Source organism: Myxine glutinosa, chromosome 13 (genome assembly GCF_964187855.1).
Source record: "Myxine glutinosa chromosome 13, kmMyxGlut1.1, whole genome shotgun sequence".
NCBI lineage: Eukaryota > Metazoa > Chordata > Myxini > Myxiniformes > Myxinidae > Myxine > Myxine glutinosa.
In genome coordinates this window covers 13,283,253-13,300,244 of record NC_136273.1, presented here as the reverse complement: position 1 = coordinate 13,300,244, position 16,992 = coordinate 13,283,253, and positions in this window count along the sequence as shown.

Here is a 16,992-nt window from a genome sequence, read left to right as displayed (position 1 = left end):
ACATGCATCTCCTCGATGCTGGGCATCGAGAGAACCTCGGAGGGTCTACGTACAGTGGGAAACCGCTGCACATCAGTCCGACGCAGTTGCAGTGAGACCCTGTCCCTCCAGCACGTCCGCATACGCTGTAGGGCACGAACGTCTTGCAGGTCCCTCCACATAGCGAGGATCCATGGCAGGAGTGACATGACTTGCAGGTCCGTCCACATAGCGAGGATCCATGGCAGGAGTGACATGACTTGCAGGTCCGTCCACATAGCGAGGATCCATGGCAGGAGTGACATGACCGAGCTTTCTCGCAGCAAGGCAAGGCACGAGGTAGACCGATCGCTCCTAGCCCAAACATGATAAACACAGACTCCTCTAAAAGAGTCCACAGCAACAAATTTGTATCACGTTTACCAAAATAAAGAACACAGCAAAAAAAGAAGAGCCGGCCTGTCTTGTCCGACGTGGGAAAACAAACAGCGACCAAAGCCTTGTTAAATGTGAACTAATTTTACAAATAAGTATGCTTAATCATCATCATAATTGAGCGCTGCACCCAGGACTTTGATGGTAAACAGCCTGAACCTTTCAGGTAACTCAAAGTCTTTTCCTCATTTGTGGTTTCCTGAAACGCAACACATCAGCCAAATGTTTGCAAGAATCTGAATCAGTTATACGGAGAAGAGAATTCCGTTCTGTGTCCCACAACTATTCCAATAAAGGGACATGGGGGCACGAGCCAATGACCGAAGGGAATATGCACCCCAAAGCCATTGATACCTTATGGAATGTATACCTGGAAGCTTTCACCATGATGTTCCATTTTCGGTATGGCTTTGGCTCAGCCAATCAAGATAGACTTTAGTAAACCATCAAGAAAATTGATGTTTACAGCTCCAGGAAAAAATACATAATATCGGAGTGCATCACATGTTGGGGCAAATGGCCTCATTTCCTTGTTTGAGGTTGTTCAGGATCGATCAACGAGACTTACACTCAGTGTAGTCATGTGGGGGCCGAATACCCTTTGTATGTTGATTTCCAATCTTCACATGGAAAATACATGTAATATAGAAAGCTATATATCTAAATAAATATATAAAATAAATAAATAAATATATATATATATATCAGTCACTATGCGACCTTCATATCATCAGTGGAGAACCGCCAGCCAGGTGTCCGATACAGCTGCTGCTGCACCTTGCTGGGAGCGATACGCACCGCCTGCCACGCTGGCGGTTCTCCACGGATGATATGAAGGTCGCATCGTGACTGATATAAAAACCGAAAGGGTCACAGAGTTACAAGTGTATGGAAAGCCTCACTGCGTTGCCCTGATGAAGCCCCAACAAGGGCGAAACCAGGTCGGTAACTGTGAGTTTTGCATGCACTTGTGACAGTATCTGTATTTATAATCCGTAATGACGCACTGCTAGATGGTTCCTCTGGAACTTTGCAGGCAAGGCGGACGTGCATGGCGATGACGTCATGTTGTCCGCTCATTAGGTTGGAGAACCAGATTACAGATACCATTATATATATATATATATATATATATATATATATATATATATATATATATATATATATATATATACATACATATATACATAATGAATATAAATTTATTAATAAATATATATATATATTTATTATTTATAATAAATTATTTATTATTTATTTATAAATAAATTAATATATAGTAATATATAAAGCTATTTCTAAACACTGAATTACTTCATGTTTGGTACCTTCCAGGTGTCGTAGAAAGCTGAAATTTGGCGTGCCGGCGGACATCAAACCTGGTACACCGGGAAAAATCACAGAACCGTCAGAAAGTGTCCGAAGTTGAAAATGTACGTAAAAAAAACCGGAAACATGTCCGTAAAATAAATAAATCTACATTGATATCTTGCAGCAGGTCGGTAATGCTTGCCTATAATCATAAAGGTGATATTAATTATGTACCTACGTACGAAGCATGTTTCGTTATTGCTTACATATGTGAGAGCATGCCCCACTAGTACTTAAATGTAATTGATTAAATTCCCTTCAAATAATTCACCTTCGATGCGACACTGAAGGCCGAGGTGTAAGCCAACCTCCGGCACCTCTCCACACCGATGTGACGCTCGATCAGCCAGAGTGGTGTTATTTTTTGTTTTAACATCGATTTAAAATTAAGAATTGCATTTTTTAAAATGTGACATTGACCTACCAAGTGTTACAATAATGTGGTAGAGCAAATTTCGAAGCAATTGTCCACAAGGTTAATCAAGTGTCTGAAAAAATCAAAGAAAAGGATTCACATATAGGGTGTCTGAAAATGGATATTCCAAAAAGAATGTTAAAATTTTTTTATTGTTATTCGAGATACACAAATTTAATATGAATCAGGGAATGTTTTAGGCAAAGCAAAATATGAAAATTCTGGAAATAAAAGCTTTTTCAGGAATTTTTAAAAATCACTCGATAGTGCCTTAACCTTTGTAGCTATGTGGAAGTGAATATTAAATGATCACCGACCCCATTCCTTTGTGGGTGTAGGGAAGTGTTTAAGGCCCCTACAGAAGTTATTATAAAAAATTGATTTCTTCAAAATAACAACAGGATTGGAACGTCACAGGACAACAGGTGTATTTATATATGTATAATATATATATATATATATATATATATATATATATATATATATATATATATATATATACATACATATATAATATGTATGTATATATATATACATACATATATATATATATATATATTATATATATTTAAGAAACATGAAGTAAATTCATGTGTGGGGCTAGTGTGAAAAAATTCTGACTCAACCCAGGACTCAAACCCAGGAACCTCATCACTTACGCTGTGACAGCTCACTGAGTTATTGAGTCTCTGTGATATCCTCAGAGATTTCTCACACTAAAGAGAGATCTGACGATATATATATATATATATATATATATATATATATGTATGTATGTATGTATGTATGTATATATGTCAAGTAACAGCTCTTTGTTCCTTAAAGAAGTTTCACAAACAGTTTGAGAATGACGAGGCTTTATTAAATACCAACTTATACAGATCCGGAGGAAGCGAACTTCTACAGCACGAACCAGCTTCATGCCACGTTCAGCCTTCCTGCATGCATTGATTCACAGTCCGCTTAAATAGGAACACGTTTATCAGAAAATCTCCGAGAGAACAAAGGAACTGGCGAGAGTTCCTCCCACCGTTATCCCTAGCCCCCACCGTCATCCGTTCTTTCATCTTGGGGGAGTGCAGCACGCACCATTAGTATCAGGACCAGATGTGGTTTCAAGGTTCTGAGGCGACAGAAAATGTAACTCACTGAAGGGAGAGTGCATTCTTTGGTTCCTGATAAGACCATTATCCAAAGGTTTATGTCTGCGGTCCGAGCATCCTACATGAAGCTACACATTCCAAGCGCCTAATCCGTTTGTCCATCCGCGGCTCGAGGCGCCGTCTGCGAATCAAAGAGGGATTTTACGACCGGACTTATCTAGCCTCGAAAGGGCACACGTATACAAAAAAACCATTTGTCCAGCACAACCGAAGCGAGCATTTTCTCATTTTATACTAAAGCGAAGCGGAAAACCCTTTATTCACTTATGAAATCGCATTTTTAAACAACATTTAAATCATAACGCATTAGTCAACCGACGTCTATAAGATAACATTAAGCAATAACAAATCTACGACCTGACATTCCTTCCTCTTGTCTCGTCGAGACAAAGTATCTCAAGAGACAACGTGCCACATCGGGCTTTATTGAAAAAATAATTGTGTAATGCGGGTATCTCCCAAGGGCATACCGAGCCCATAGCGCCTCGCCCGTGCATTTGGCGAACGTGTCGTGTGGTGCGTGCTTGGAGCCTGAGGGCTCAGAACATGAAAGTACATTAACGTTTCGGATCCACAACGAAGGCGTCTGGTCCAGATGAGGTTCTGCCCCGCCAGGGGGCCAACAACCTCCCCTGCAGAACTTGCTCCCCCCACCCTTTGCAGACGCGGTCCTTGCAGATCTTCGAAGTTAATCAACGATCATGCCCATGAGATCTCTCACGTGCTGCTGTTCTGGGGAATACATAATATTGTCAGTATCTTGTGTCTCATTTTCCTGGTCAGGGTACAGAGCGTAAAAATCCGATTCACTTGAAGCATTTGAACTAAAAACTTTTGAAGTAAAGAGAGGGACTTCCTTTATGTCAAAGTCTCCTATGGACGCCTGGTCGGCTTGCGGGTCTAGGATATCCACGTCGGGTCCCTCGACCGCCAGACCCAGCGTCGCAATCAGATCCATAGTTGGGTCGGAAGGGGGCGTGCAGCTGTCAGCTTGTAATACATAAGAGGCGTTAGCCAGTACACGCAAGGGGTTTATAGCACAAGTATCACAGTCATCACAGACACCATTACAGGCAGCAGCCAGTTCCCACATGGGATCAACACAAGTATCACAGTCATCACAAAATTCAATGCAATTTTCTGGAGCGCTGGTCACAACTGCCTTGTTGAAGGGCTCATTCAGGTCGACGGCCTCTGTGGTCAGAACCATAGTCGTTGTCGGCGGCTTCTTCACTTTCCATCCTGTAAAATACTTTCTCATACAGAGGAGGACGAGAGATTGCATTAGTGCCCCCCAAATTACTACCCCAAGTATCACAGCCAGTGCGGTCAATAACCACTTCACTATGGTGCCCGTCCATCCCCGGAACCAGTCAGTGAGCCAGCTAAATTTATAAGAGTTCTCACGCGCGATCCGATCGATCGTCAGGGCGTGGCTAGTTTCCCTTAGTCTCACTATTGCGGCTGACACTCCTTCGGATGGATCGGGTATGTAAGTGCAACATTTTCCCTCTATTATTCCGCATACCCCTCCTTTCTCTGCCAGGAGCATGTCCAAAGCCACCCGATTCTGCATCACCATTGTACGCATGTGAATCACCGTATCCAATAGTATGTCATGAGCCGTAGCGGTGTCGTTTGCCACCTTTTCTAGGGCCAAAGCCAATTTATCTATCCGGAAACTATCCATGACTGTGCCCGCTCCTGGGAAGAAGAAACCAAACACCTTTTCCCATAGGCTCCCGTGTAGTTTAGTGGTTCCATCTTCGTTCATGACTGACCTCTTATAACGCCTGTCCAAGGACTTTGGGTCTAGCTCATCCAGTATCTCAATGTCAGGAAGGACTGAACCCAGATAACATGTGCCCCCCCAATTATTTGGTAAATAGGGGTAAGCCTTGTCGCCGCATATAAACATTGTCCCATGGGGTGGGACCAGGTGGGTGGATAAGCACCGGAGTCCCTTTACCACCCCATTAATCCTACTAACCCCCCTAGAGAATGTTATAGCCGTTATGTTGTGGTTGTGTTTATCTTGCAGTACTATTCGTAATGTAATCCCCGAGCTCCCTTGTCCCAGCTTCCCGGGGAGAGTGTAGGCGCATTCTGATTCTCCCATACGCAAGTGGCCGGAACCCTGGAGGCAGACCGTCCCTTTCTGTGGTTTGACCCAGACGGGGGCAGGCCTCTCGGCCACATGGGCAATCATTGACGGGCGATAATTAAATTGTCGATTGCAACTCTTGCCGTTGTCAACCCCTTCTCTTTCCAGCGTGGTGACTAAACATGGGGAATCGATAGGTTGTGAGCAGAGGTCATTGAGGGACAGAGGTAGCACTATCATGTGTATTCCTGTGGTGCCTGCTTGGGGAAAGTGCATGCACGACCAGCAGTGTGTCCTATTTTGAATTGTTGCCACCTCCCTGGCCACTTTCCAATATGTGTTTTCCCCCTTCTTTGGGGCCTTATCCTGAGGGTGTGGCATGAGTATGTATTCGATGCATGGTGTGTGTTTAGTTTCGCCACTGGCCGCTCCTGGGGTCCAGACGCTGCACCGGACCTGCATAGTCATGCCTTTCTCTAGGCGCGTGCGTGTTTGTAGCTTAAAATCAGGGGTTCCCCATTTGTATCCTGGTTGGGCCAAGGTCTCAATGCTAGCTTGCCCGTTTTCCCGGAACTCTCGTTGCTTTCGTAGTACAATGCCAACGCGTCCAGGCCCTGCCGACAGTGCTAGCCATTTTACGCTTACCCAATTTGTGTGCAGGGCTTTCTGTTCGAAACATGGTAGTGATACTCTTTGTCCCCATGTTACGGTGAGGTGTCGGGTTTCGTTTTCGCATCTATTGGAATCGGAGCTTCCCCTAGCTGCTGTCGCTATCAATAGTATCGTACCTATGATTAGGCCCATCCTTACTGTGGTTGCTGTGGTGTAGTGTCTGGTGCTTGTATGGCCAACTTACAGTGCGTGGCGTGGATCCACGAGGTCTTGCCCTCGCAAAAGACTGCCGTTGGTGTAGTCAGCAACACCTGGACTGGTCCCTTCCACCTTGGTTCCAAGGCGTTCTTGCAGGTGAAGTGCTCCACGAACACCTGGTCTTTTTCCTCTGGTGGAACACCTGGTCCACAAGCGCCCTGGGAACACCTGGTCTCCAGGTCTCCAATTCATAGATTCAATTCATTCAATTCATAGTTTCATAGAACACCTTCAATTTTAAATTCAATCCAATTTAATCCAATCCAATTTTCCAACATCAATAATAAATAAAAAATAAAAATAAACGAAAATTACTTCAGCTAGAGTTTCAACTAGAATTACCACAAACAAACCGTCATTAACCTCCGTTAACACAAATAAACCACCATTAACCTCCATGAACCTCCCCCTATTATTTATTTATTTTCACGAATAAACAAATAATAGAAATAACCTGGTCTAATTCCAATTCCAATTATGGTCCGTTCTGGTGTCTGGTCACACACAATGTTTTCTCACCCACTGTGATTCGCTCAAAATAGATTCTCACTGTTGTGTCTGAAATTCGTCTCATGAAAACCCATTCAAGAGTCCGGTGTAACAGACAGACAAACACATAGACACGCCGAAGACCCCAGGGTACCCATCAAACTAGCTTGTCCCCAGATCAACAACACAGCGAAACATGTAACTTTACTAAAATAATCACTTACTCATAACTAATACTCATACCACTAATTACTCATAATAACTCATAATTACTTATGTAATTACTCATGCCAATACTTACTCAAAATAATGTAATATCCCAATCTTCACCCCCTATGCAAATCGAAGCACCCCGGACAATCCACAACCAATATCAACCACTGTAGCCGTCTTCCCGACTCCAGGCAGCCACACACAGCCACATACATCTCCACCCACGTCACACAAGACAACAGCCAACAGGTGTGTCCACCACACAGAAACCTTTGGCAATGCAACAACCGAACTCCCAGACAACCAACAACAAAACATCCAATCCATCTCCATGGCTCACCAAGCAGTTCCAACTTAATCCAGCTTCACATACCGATTTCCCCAAAAACTCGTGAAACTTCACCCCTATGCTGGAAAAACCCTGGACTAAACCCTGACACCCTAAATAACTTCAGACCCATCTCCAACCTACCCTTTCTGTCAAAAGTTCCATCTGTTACGTCCCCTACTACAGGGAACTCTTCCACAGCGAGCTTACACTGCCATATTTGCCTCCATGGAACAATGACGCCTGAGCACTCAATTAGCCCTCCATCGTACCACTGACTTACAATCAGACCGACAGACAGACAAATAACAGAGGCATGTCACCAGCCTCAGCACAGGATTCAGATCCTCGTGGGTTCGAACCCCACTCCTGGTACCAAAATGTCAAGAAACAGCTCTTTGTTCCTTAAAGAAGTTTCACAAACAGTTTGAGAATGACGAGGCTTTATTAAATACCAACTTATACAGATCCGGAGGAAGCGAACTTCTACAGCACGAACCAGCTTCATGCCACGTTCAGCCTTCCTGCATGCATTGATTCACAGTCCGCTTAAATAGGAACACGTTTATCAGAAAATCTCCGAGAGAACAAAGGAACTGGCGAGAGTTCCTCCCACCGTTATCCCTAGCCCCCACCGTCATCCGTTCTTTCATCTTGGGGGAGTGCAGCACGCACCATTAGTATCAGGACCAGATGTGGTTTCAAGGTTCCGAGGCGACAGAAAATGTAACTCACTGAAGGGAGAGTGCATTCTTTGGTTCCTGATAAGACCATTATCCAAAGGTTTATGTCTGCGGTCCGAGCATCCTACATGAAGCTACACATTCCAAGCGCCTAATCCGTTTGTCCATCCGCGGCTCGAGGCGCCGTCTGCGAATCAAAGAGGGATTTTACGACCGGACTTATCTAGCCTCGAAAGGGCACACGTATACAAAAAAACCATTTGTCCAGCACGACCGAAGCGAGCATTTTCTCATTTTATACTAAAGCGAAGCGGAAAACCCTTTATTCACTTATGAAATCGCATTTTTAAACAACATTTAAATCATAACGCATTAGTCAACCGACGTCTATAAGATAACATTAAGCAATAACAAATCTACGACCTGACATATATATATATATGTATGTATATATATATATATATATATATATATATATATATATATATATATATATATATATATATATATATATATATATATATATATAATCGTTAGATTAAATAAGACGCGGACGTAGCTTCAGGACGTCGATCTTTAATTGTCGACAAGCTCAAAATTACAAAGTACCGAAATTGCTTTTGTTTTATAAAACCCGAATTTTGAAATCGCGCCATGGCTGGTCAAGGCGATCGGATGCAGGTGGGTGAGCTAGAGGAGGGGTTAGGAGTAACCCAGGACCCCAGGGAAATGTATATGGAGGATGTGGTTGAGGGGGTATCAGACGCACAAAATGGCGCTCTCGCACACGAGGTTACGGGCGCGCAAAATGGCGCCTCGCACATGGCCACGGCGACCGCGCCCGCGACCGTAGCAGCGCCACCGGTGGATTTGAACCTTTTTTTGATACAAATGAAGGCCCTTATGGACAAAATGATAAACGGAATGAGGGCCGATAGGGAGGAAATGGAGCAGAGGGACAGAGACCACAAGTTGGGCGAAAGGGTCCCAAGGGTGCACAAGGAGGTAACGCGGGTCGAGAAGCGCCGGTTGAACGAAGTTGAGAAAAGCACGGGTACAATGACAGGGGTAGAAATCGCGACCCGGGGTTTGGAAAAGCCGGCGACCGCTGAGGTAGAGGAGGGTGTTTTATTAAAGCCAGCGGTCGTCGAGGTGAATAAAGAAAAAGCAGTGCTGGGAATTAAAATTGAAGAGATGACGGAGGTAGCCCGGGAATTGCAGGAAAAGATGGAATATGTACAAAGTCCCTGCTCAAATCACGATGCTGTGCCTAACCCGAATGGAAGTTTGCAGGTGCGCGTGGAGAAAAGGATCCCCCAGGTGAGTCGTGCTGTATATTGTGCGGGTAGATTTTGCAGGAGGATGTTTAGCGACAAAAGAATTTTCGCGCGCTTGGGATCGAGGAGGCATCCGGGCGTTGGTAAAGGGTCCCGTGTGAGTGGAAATGGCACGCGTGTGAGGAAAAAGTGTGCGTCGGCGAGTGGGTGTGTTATAAAGTGTGGGAGTGAAACCGAGTGCGAGCGAGAATGCACGTCGGGGTGTACGGAGTGTGACACGGAGAGTGAGTTGGTGATGGCGCAGGTGCGAGAGGGCACATCGGAGCGCGAGTGTGAAACCTCGTGTGAGCGAGAATGCACGTCGGGGTGTACGGAGTGTGACACGGAGAGTGAGGTGGTGGTGGAATGTGTGCGAGGAAGCACACCTGGGTTGGTGGTAGCGCGAGTGTGGGAGAGCCCATCTGAGCGCGTTAGTGGGTGGATGCCAGAGTGCACGCCAATGGTGAGTGTTACGGAGGACGTAACGGAGGACGTAATGGAGGAGAGGTGTGGACCGAGGTGTGCGCAAGAGTGTGCGCGAGAGGTGTGGTGTGTAACAGGGAGAGCGTTGGTGGAATGTATGGACGGCGTTGGAACGCCGGGTTTTGTGAGGGTGAAAGGGGTAGCGTATGCGTATGAGCATGCCGGTGAAGCATCGACGGTAACCGGGTTAGCGGTTAGAGCGACGGATAGCCGATGCGAGCACTCGGTGCGAGGAGCCCTTTGTTGGATGTGAGGCCTGGCGCGGATCGATGCTGCGTCGTTTCCCATCGAAGCGTCGTTGCCGATTCGGGCTTGGCCCCGCCCCGCACGGTCGAGTCCAGGCCTTGTCGGGCCAGGCGACCGGTACGGTTCAAGGGCGAGTGGGAGAAAGCGGAACGGTGCCCCCTCGTGGGGACGGGGTTCCGACCGGGGGAGATTGAGCCATCGGGTCCGGGACCGCAAGGTGCCGCGCCGAGATGGTGCGTGGAATCTCGGCCCAACCAAACCACCTCCCTTGAACCGAAAGCCGGACGGATTCAACCTGCAGGCGACCAAACCACCCGAATTCATTGCTTGGCTTTGCGAAGCCGAGTTTAATGATGTCATGACGCACCGAGGCTAGGATATAGCGGACTGTGATGATGATGGTGATACTGATAGTGGTTTTGATCCGAAATTTAGAAAAGTGAATAGAAGTTGCAGTAATTGGAAAATTTTTGATTTGTGGAAATTGGACGAGCAAAATTTATAGTAAGAGATGCCCCATGTGGTGGGATGGCAACTCTGTCATCCCTCACAGAGGGGGGCAAAGGAGCACTAGACTTATGGGGTTGATGACAGTGAAAACTAGCCCGGGTGGGTTAGGATATATCGTGTGTAGGGATCTAGCGAAGATGACATTAGGTAACGTTAAGATTAGTTAATGACAAGGATACCTGTAGTGGGGACGCAGGTAGATTAGAGTGGATGATAATGACGTGGTATGTGCTTAGTTTAAAGGGAAGACGGGGAGCACTAAGTTAGCAGGGCAACAGGTAGTTCAGATGATGCCGTGTGAGTGTTGGAGGTGAATTCAGAAGTGTATTGTGAAAAGTGTATGGAGACCAGGTGTGATTGCACAGGTGTGCAACTGAACAGGTGTATGGAGCAGTGTTTGAGTGATGGTAATGGTGAGGTGTATTGTGATGACCAAATGGTCCAGGAAGGAAGGAGGGTGCAGGTGGCACCAGGTGATTGCACAGGTGTGCAACAACAGGTGTATGTGGCTATGTGGAATAAATGGTAGTGTGGAATATCTGGAGTATTGGAATGGATGGTCGTGGAGTGAGCATGGTGGAAACAATGGAGTGGAGTGGATGGTGCGAAGGTGTGAATGGGGGAAGAGTGGACCCCCATCACGAATACCCGGGGCGGGTAGTGTTAGTGTTAGGTAGAGGGTACAGGTAAATTGTGGTTGGATATTGGCATCTGTGGTGCAAGTGGAAGAATGGTATTTGGATGGGTGCATTGGTGTTGTGGAAATGGCTGGGCGTGTAGCCTGTTAGTGTGTGTAGTTGGTTTGGGCACTCCACCACTGTGAGGATGTTGGCCAGGTGAGGCCGCAGGTGGGCTCTGGGAGCCGGCAGAGTTGTGTGGATGGGGCCCGAGGATCCGGAGGACGGACCCGGGTAGCCCAGTGCCAGAGGGCACCGAGTGGGGTGACAGAGCCAGGAGGGGCCTTCCCCAGTTAGTTAGGTTAGGTTGAGGAGCTAGGTAAGCTCGGGTGGCAACTACAGTGGTGGAGGTGTGCAGGTGGGTAGACCTGCTGGGAGAGCTACACGTCACAGCCCAGAAATTGTGCAAGGGCACCGGGAGATGAATCGGGGGAGTGAGACCCCAAATTGAGAAGCACCACAGTTTGGTCAATGGGAATTGGTTATTAGAACCCATAGTGTAAGTGGCCAATGGATTGGCAGGGAAAGACCCCGGGTAGTGTAAAGTGTGTTAATGTCATTTAGAGGATAGTGAGGATTGGAGTCTCCTCGCACCATCTGCATCCACTCACCTGAGGTGACAGGTAGCTCCACACCATGCCATGTTTTGATTATTTTTTATGTGCAAATGTTTTGGATTGTGAGACGCATCATGACGTGGGTGTGACATTGTGCTTGATGTTCCATCTCTTCCTCCTTATGAGGATTGATGATGAATTTGGTGATGGCAAATTTTGAAGTAGAGGGATTGTGGAGACGAATTTGGTATAAGGGAAATATGGGGAGACGTGACAGTAGCGACGAATTTGTAAATGTGTAGATTTTGTACATATGGGGTAAGGGCAAGGGTAGTGTAGGTGACAGGGGGGTGACGTACGGTAGGGACAAGCTTTCTCACTTCGCCCTCCGTACGCATTTCGCCTTGCATTGCCTTATTGATGTGTACCCTTGTGACCTTACCCCTCGCTCATTTTTCTTCCCCCTTTTGTCTCCCACCTGAGGACTGTGCGCCACTGGGTGTTGAGGGGAGCGTGCGGAGGTCGTCTTGTGTGCCAGGACCCTCTCAACCAGCATGCATTGCATTGATGTACCACTTTATGGACCGCTGTTCTGCGGCCGAGTACCACTTGATGGACCCCAGGTTCTGGGGCAGGGCACCTCTGTTGGAGACCGGCAATAGCGGCCATGGATTCTTCCTTGCGGACCTCGGTAAGGTGGCACCTATGCCAAACAGGTGGACCACCCTTAGTTGGCCCCTGTGGCCCTAAATAAAAATGGACACGGTTTGTGCTTTCTATATTTCCAAGTAGGCTGCATGAAACAAGAAGACATCGGGAAGAACATCGGCCCAGCAGAGAAGAGGAAAACCACCACCAGTTGTTTTTTTTGTGTGTTTATTACAAACAGTAATGACTGTGCACTGGTTGGTGCTCTTGGGTGCTTTTGGGTGCTTTGGTGTTATTGGTACTGGTGCATCGATGCAATGCGTGCTGTCTCCTCCCTCCCAACAGGAATTTCCTTCTCTTTGTTTCCCTAAAAAGAAAAGAAAAAAAAAATACAGGTCCTGGGTTGCGTTGTAAATAAGAAATAACGTCACTGTAAATAATGCTCCCCACCGTAAATGTATAGCTTGAAAACAATTCCGTAATTCGGTTATCCTGTGGGCGCAAATCTGTTAGATAGGGTGCAATGCAGCAGGGGGACATATTTATTTGTGTTTTAAGATTGTCACACTCAGGGTCAGGTTAATTGTAGAGGGAATTACATCTACGTGTCACACTAAGTTAAAGTTTGTAGGCCCGAGCACGGACCTGAAGAAAGGAGGGTGCAGTGTAACGGATTTGAGAAGTGTAACGGATTTGAGAAGTGTAACAATTTTGAGAAAGTGTAACGAATGTGAAAAGTATGGTTTTGTTGTGTGTAACACCCTCGTAAAGTAAAGAATGGTCGCAGCTCGTCCTCTTAGTTAATTCCATAAACCTACACACAGGACACGATATATCCTTTTAAATAGTTAGTCCCTTATTCTCTGTGTAGGCTAAGGATGTGTTTCCCACTAGTTTGACTCTTCATTGCACCGAATTAAATAAGAGTAGGCCCTCCGACGCCCCATGGCAGCTTCCAAGTGCCAGGTTTGCACTTTGCTGCATTTTCATCTGCCGTCCACTTTGCAGCAGTTAACTCCATTACGCACGAGGTAACGCCGAAGAAGAAAGGCGGGTCTCCACCTCGTCATAGACGGGAGGAGTAAGTCGGCCCCGCTCATCCAACCCAGAACGAGGGGTTTGGCTAGAGAGGGCGGAGAGAGAACGTTTGGGGAAGGTTTGAAAAGGGTGAAGGGCGGGGCCTATATAACCCGCCGCAGGATGCTCCCAAGAGGAGATAAGGAGAGGAGGGATGAGTTCTGGGTCCAGGAGATGCGCTGGAGACGAGCAGGTGTGACCGAGCCGCCGTGAGACGTGCCGCGCTGCAGGAGAAACGGACCGGGGCAACGCAAGGAGCGCACGAGGCAGAACGGAGAAAGGAACTTCGCCCGCGCAGTTTGGGACCAAAGCTCGGCTTCTTGACGGCGGTGCCTTCTGGCCCGACCGTGCCCAGCACCCGCTGAACCTTCCTTGCCTCTAAAAGCCACCCATCTCCAAGCCATTCCTTCCTGCCTGCATTTCCCCGTGTAAGTGTGATCGTCCGCCTGTCTTTAATGTTGTCCTGGGGTTTATTAATTAAGCTTGAATAGGTAAGCTAATGAATTCACTGTGTGTCTGCTCCTTCCATTTTCTGTATATAACCAACTGCTCTCTTTGCTTTGGCTTGTGAAAATACTTAATAAATCCTGTTATTCCTCCGTACTTCTTCTTCTTCTTCATTCTCGTTCGGTCGCTTTAGAGGTTTCCATATTGGGCAGCTGCGGCGCGATATGGCCAAAGTTTGGGGTAAATCGGGTTTTAGTCAGGGAAGCACTGTTCGGTCGCGGAGCCTCCGCTCGGCAAACATACCATCTTTAACCGTGTACCGTAACAATATATTGTATACATTTATACAATTATTGTTATCGTGGATTTCGATATCTCATGGTATGATTTCACTCATGGAGTGTATATATATATATATATTGTAACGAATTTGAGAAGTGTAACGGATTTGAGAAGTGTAACAATTTTGAGAAAGTGTAACGAATGTGAAAAGTATGGTTTTGTTGTGTGTAACTGACCCTCGTAATGTAAAAAATTGTCGCAGCTCGTCCTCTTAGTTAATTCCATAAACCTACACACAGGACACGATATATCCTTATAAATAGTTAGTCCCTTATTCTCTGTGTAGGCTAAGGATGTGTTTCCCATTAGTTTGACTCTTCATTGCACCGAATTAAATAAGAGTAGGCCCTCTGGCGCCCCATGGCAGCTTCCAAGTGCCAGGTTCGCCACTTTGCTGCAATTGCCTCTTTAGGCACTTCACTGCATTTTCATCTGCCGTCCACTTTGCTGCATTTGACTCCATTACGCACGAGGTAACGCCGAAGAAGAAAGGCGGGTCTCCACCTCGTCATAGAGGGGAGGAGTAAGTCGGCCCCGCTCATCCAACCCAGAACAAGGGGTTTGGCTTGAGAGGGCGGAGAGAGAACGTTTGGGGAAGGTTCGAAGAGGGTGAAGGGCAGGGCCTATATAACCCACCGCGGGACGCTCCCAAGCAGATACGAGATGAGGTTTTATGGAGATGGGTCCAGGAGATGCGCTGGAGACGAGCAGGTGTGACCGAGCCGCCGTGAAACGTGCCGCGCTGCAGGAAAAGCGGACCGGGGCAATGCAAGGAGCGCACGAGGCAGCAGTACAGAGAAAGGAACTTCGCCCGCGCAATTTGGGACCAAAGCTCGGCTTCTTGACGGCGGTGCCTTCTGGCCCGACCATGCCCAGTACCCGCTGAACCTTCCTTGCCTCTAAAAAGCCACCCATCTCCAAGCCATTCATTCCTGCCTGCATTTCCCCATGTAAGTGTGATCGTCCGTCTGTCTTTAACGTTGTCCTGGGGTTTATTAATTAAGCTTGTATAGGTAAGCTAAAGATTTCACTGTGTGCCTGCTCCTTCCATTTTCTGTATATAACCAACTGCTCTCTTTGCTTTGGCTTGTGAAAATAATTAATAAAACCTGTTATTCCTCCGTACGTCTTCTTCTTCTTCCTCTTTGCATTCGGTCGCTTTAGAGTTTTCCATATTGAATAGCTGTGGCGCGATACGGCCAACGTCTGGGTGAATCGGGGAAACTGTTAGGTCGCGGTGCCTTCGCTCGGCAAACAACATCCTTAACCGCGGACCGTAACAATATGTACTGTATGTATACCATATATCTATCACTGTAGACATCCTGACTTATAGACCTGTCCAAACCCGACCTCGTCAGATCCCCGAAGCTAATCATGAGAGCTCAGAGCTCTGTTCATACTTGAATTGGAACCCTCAACGGAAAGTCAAGTGTGGTAAGCTGAGGGGCAGCAGGAAACGTCTCAGTTGGAAATGTGTTCATCTTTGACCTATTTCATCATGGATTTGTTGTGGTGATGTCGCCGGATCTATTTAAAGTTAAACTATTAAATTACCCACATGCAGGTGCAGTGCCAGCAGGGGTGCTGCATCTCGAGGCACCTCGCTGGGAACTTAATGTCAGCAATCACATCTGCATTGACAGTTGGATTTGAGAATTCCCTTGTAAATTGTCGAAAAGAGTAGACCACAGTGTGACGGTACCCTGGTCAAATCCCTTGCTGAGAGTGTAAACTAGACATGTAAGGTTATTTACCCAGGGATCTTATATGGAGATTAAGGTAATGGTGAGAATGGGGTTAGTGTCGAGATTAAATTAATGGGGATGTAGCTGCAGCACAGGCATGATGGGTCAAATCACCTGCCTCTGTGTTGAAATTCTTGCTCCATGTTATCACCATTTCTCCCCAAATAAAGTTGTCAAAAGTAATGGGACAATACACAAAAAATTGAAATGAACCTTCCAAAATTACAGACAGCTCCAAATAACATTCCCCACCCAGCAAGCAGTTTATGGGAGCTGGCAGGATATTTTAAAGTGTGTACACTTGCCTGATAGCTGTCTAGCCTGGGTCCGAATCCAGACCCAGCTATTAGCTCACCCTGGTGTTTCTCAAGCAGATGCAGGACGAGGCATCAATGTGTACGCCGTCAATCGGAAGTACGTTGAGCCGGATGGCATTTCCGCCAAAACTGGTGTCGTTGGTGAATATTAAAGATTCTACAATGTCTTTTCTGAAGACTAGGCGAGTTATCCTGAGCAGAACACAAATTGCTGCCTCCTTCAGGCCCAGCCAGCCAGTTCCAGAAAGAATTGACCCGAACCGTTAATTTTGGCTGTCCGTAAGAAGGTGGGACTATTTGGGGTCTTTAACAAGTACTGCAGTAAAAAGAAGACAGCAACATATTATCTTATATAACTAGAACGGCACTCATAGAGAGCCCATAGGCTCGCCTCGCGCGTTCATTCTGAACAAAAATACCATGTACCAGGATCATACATGCACCCTATTATGTCACATAGTTTATCGACATGGGTAATGAACATCATTAATTTAATTATTCACTCACATCGACTCATCGATCAAATATATGAAGTTTCAGATTTTTTGGATGAAGTTTTAAATTTATCCAATTA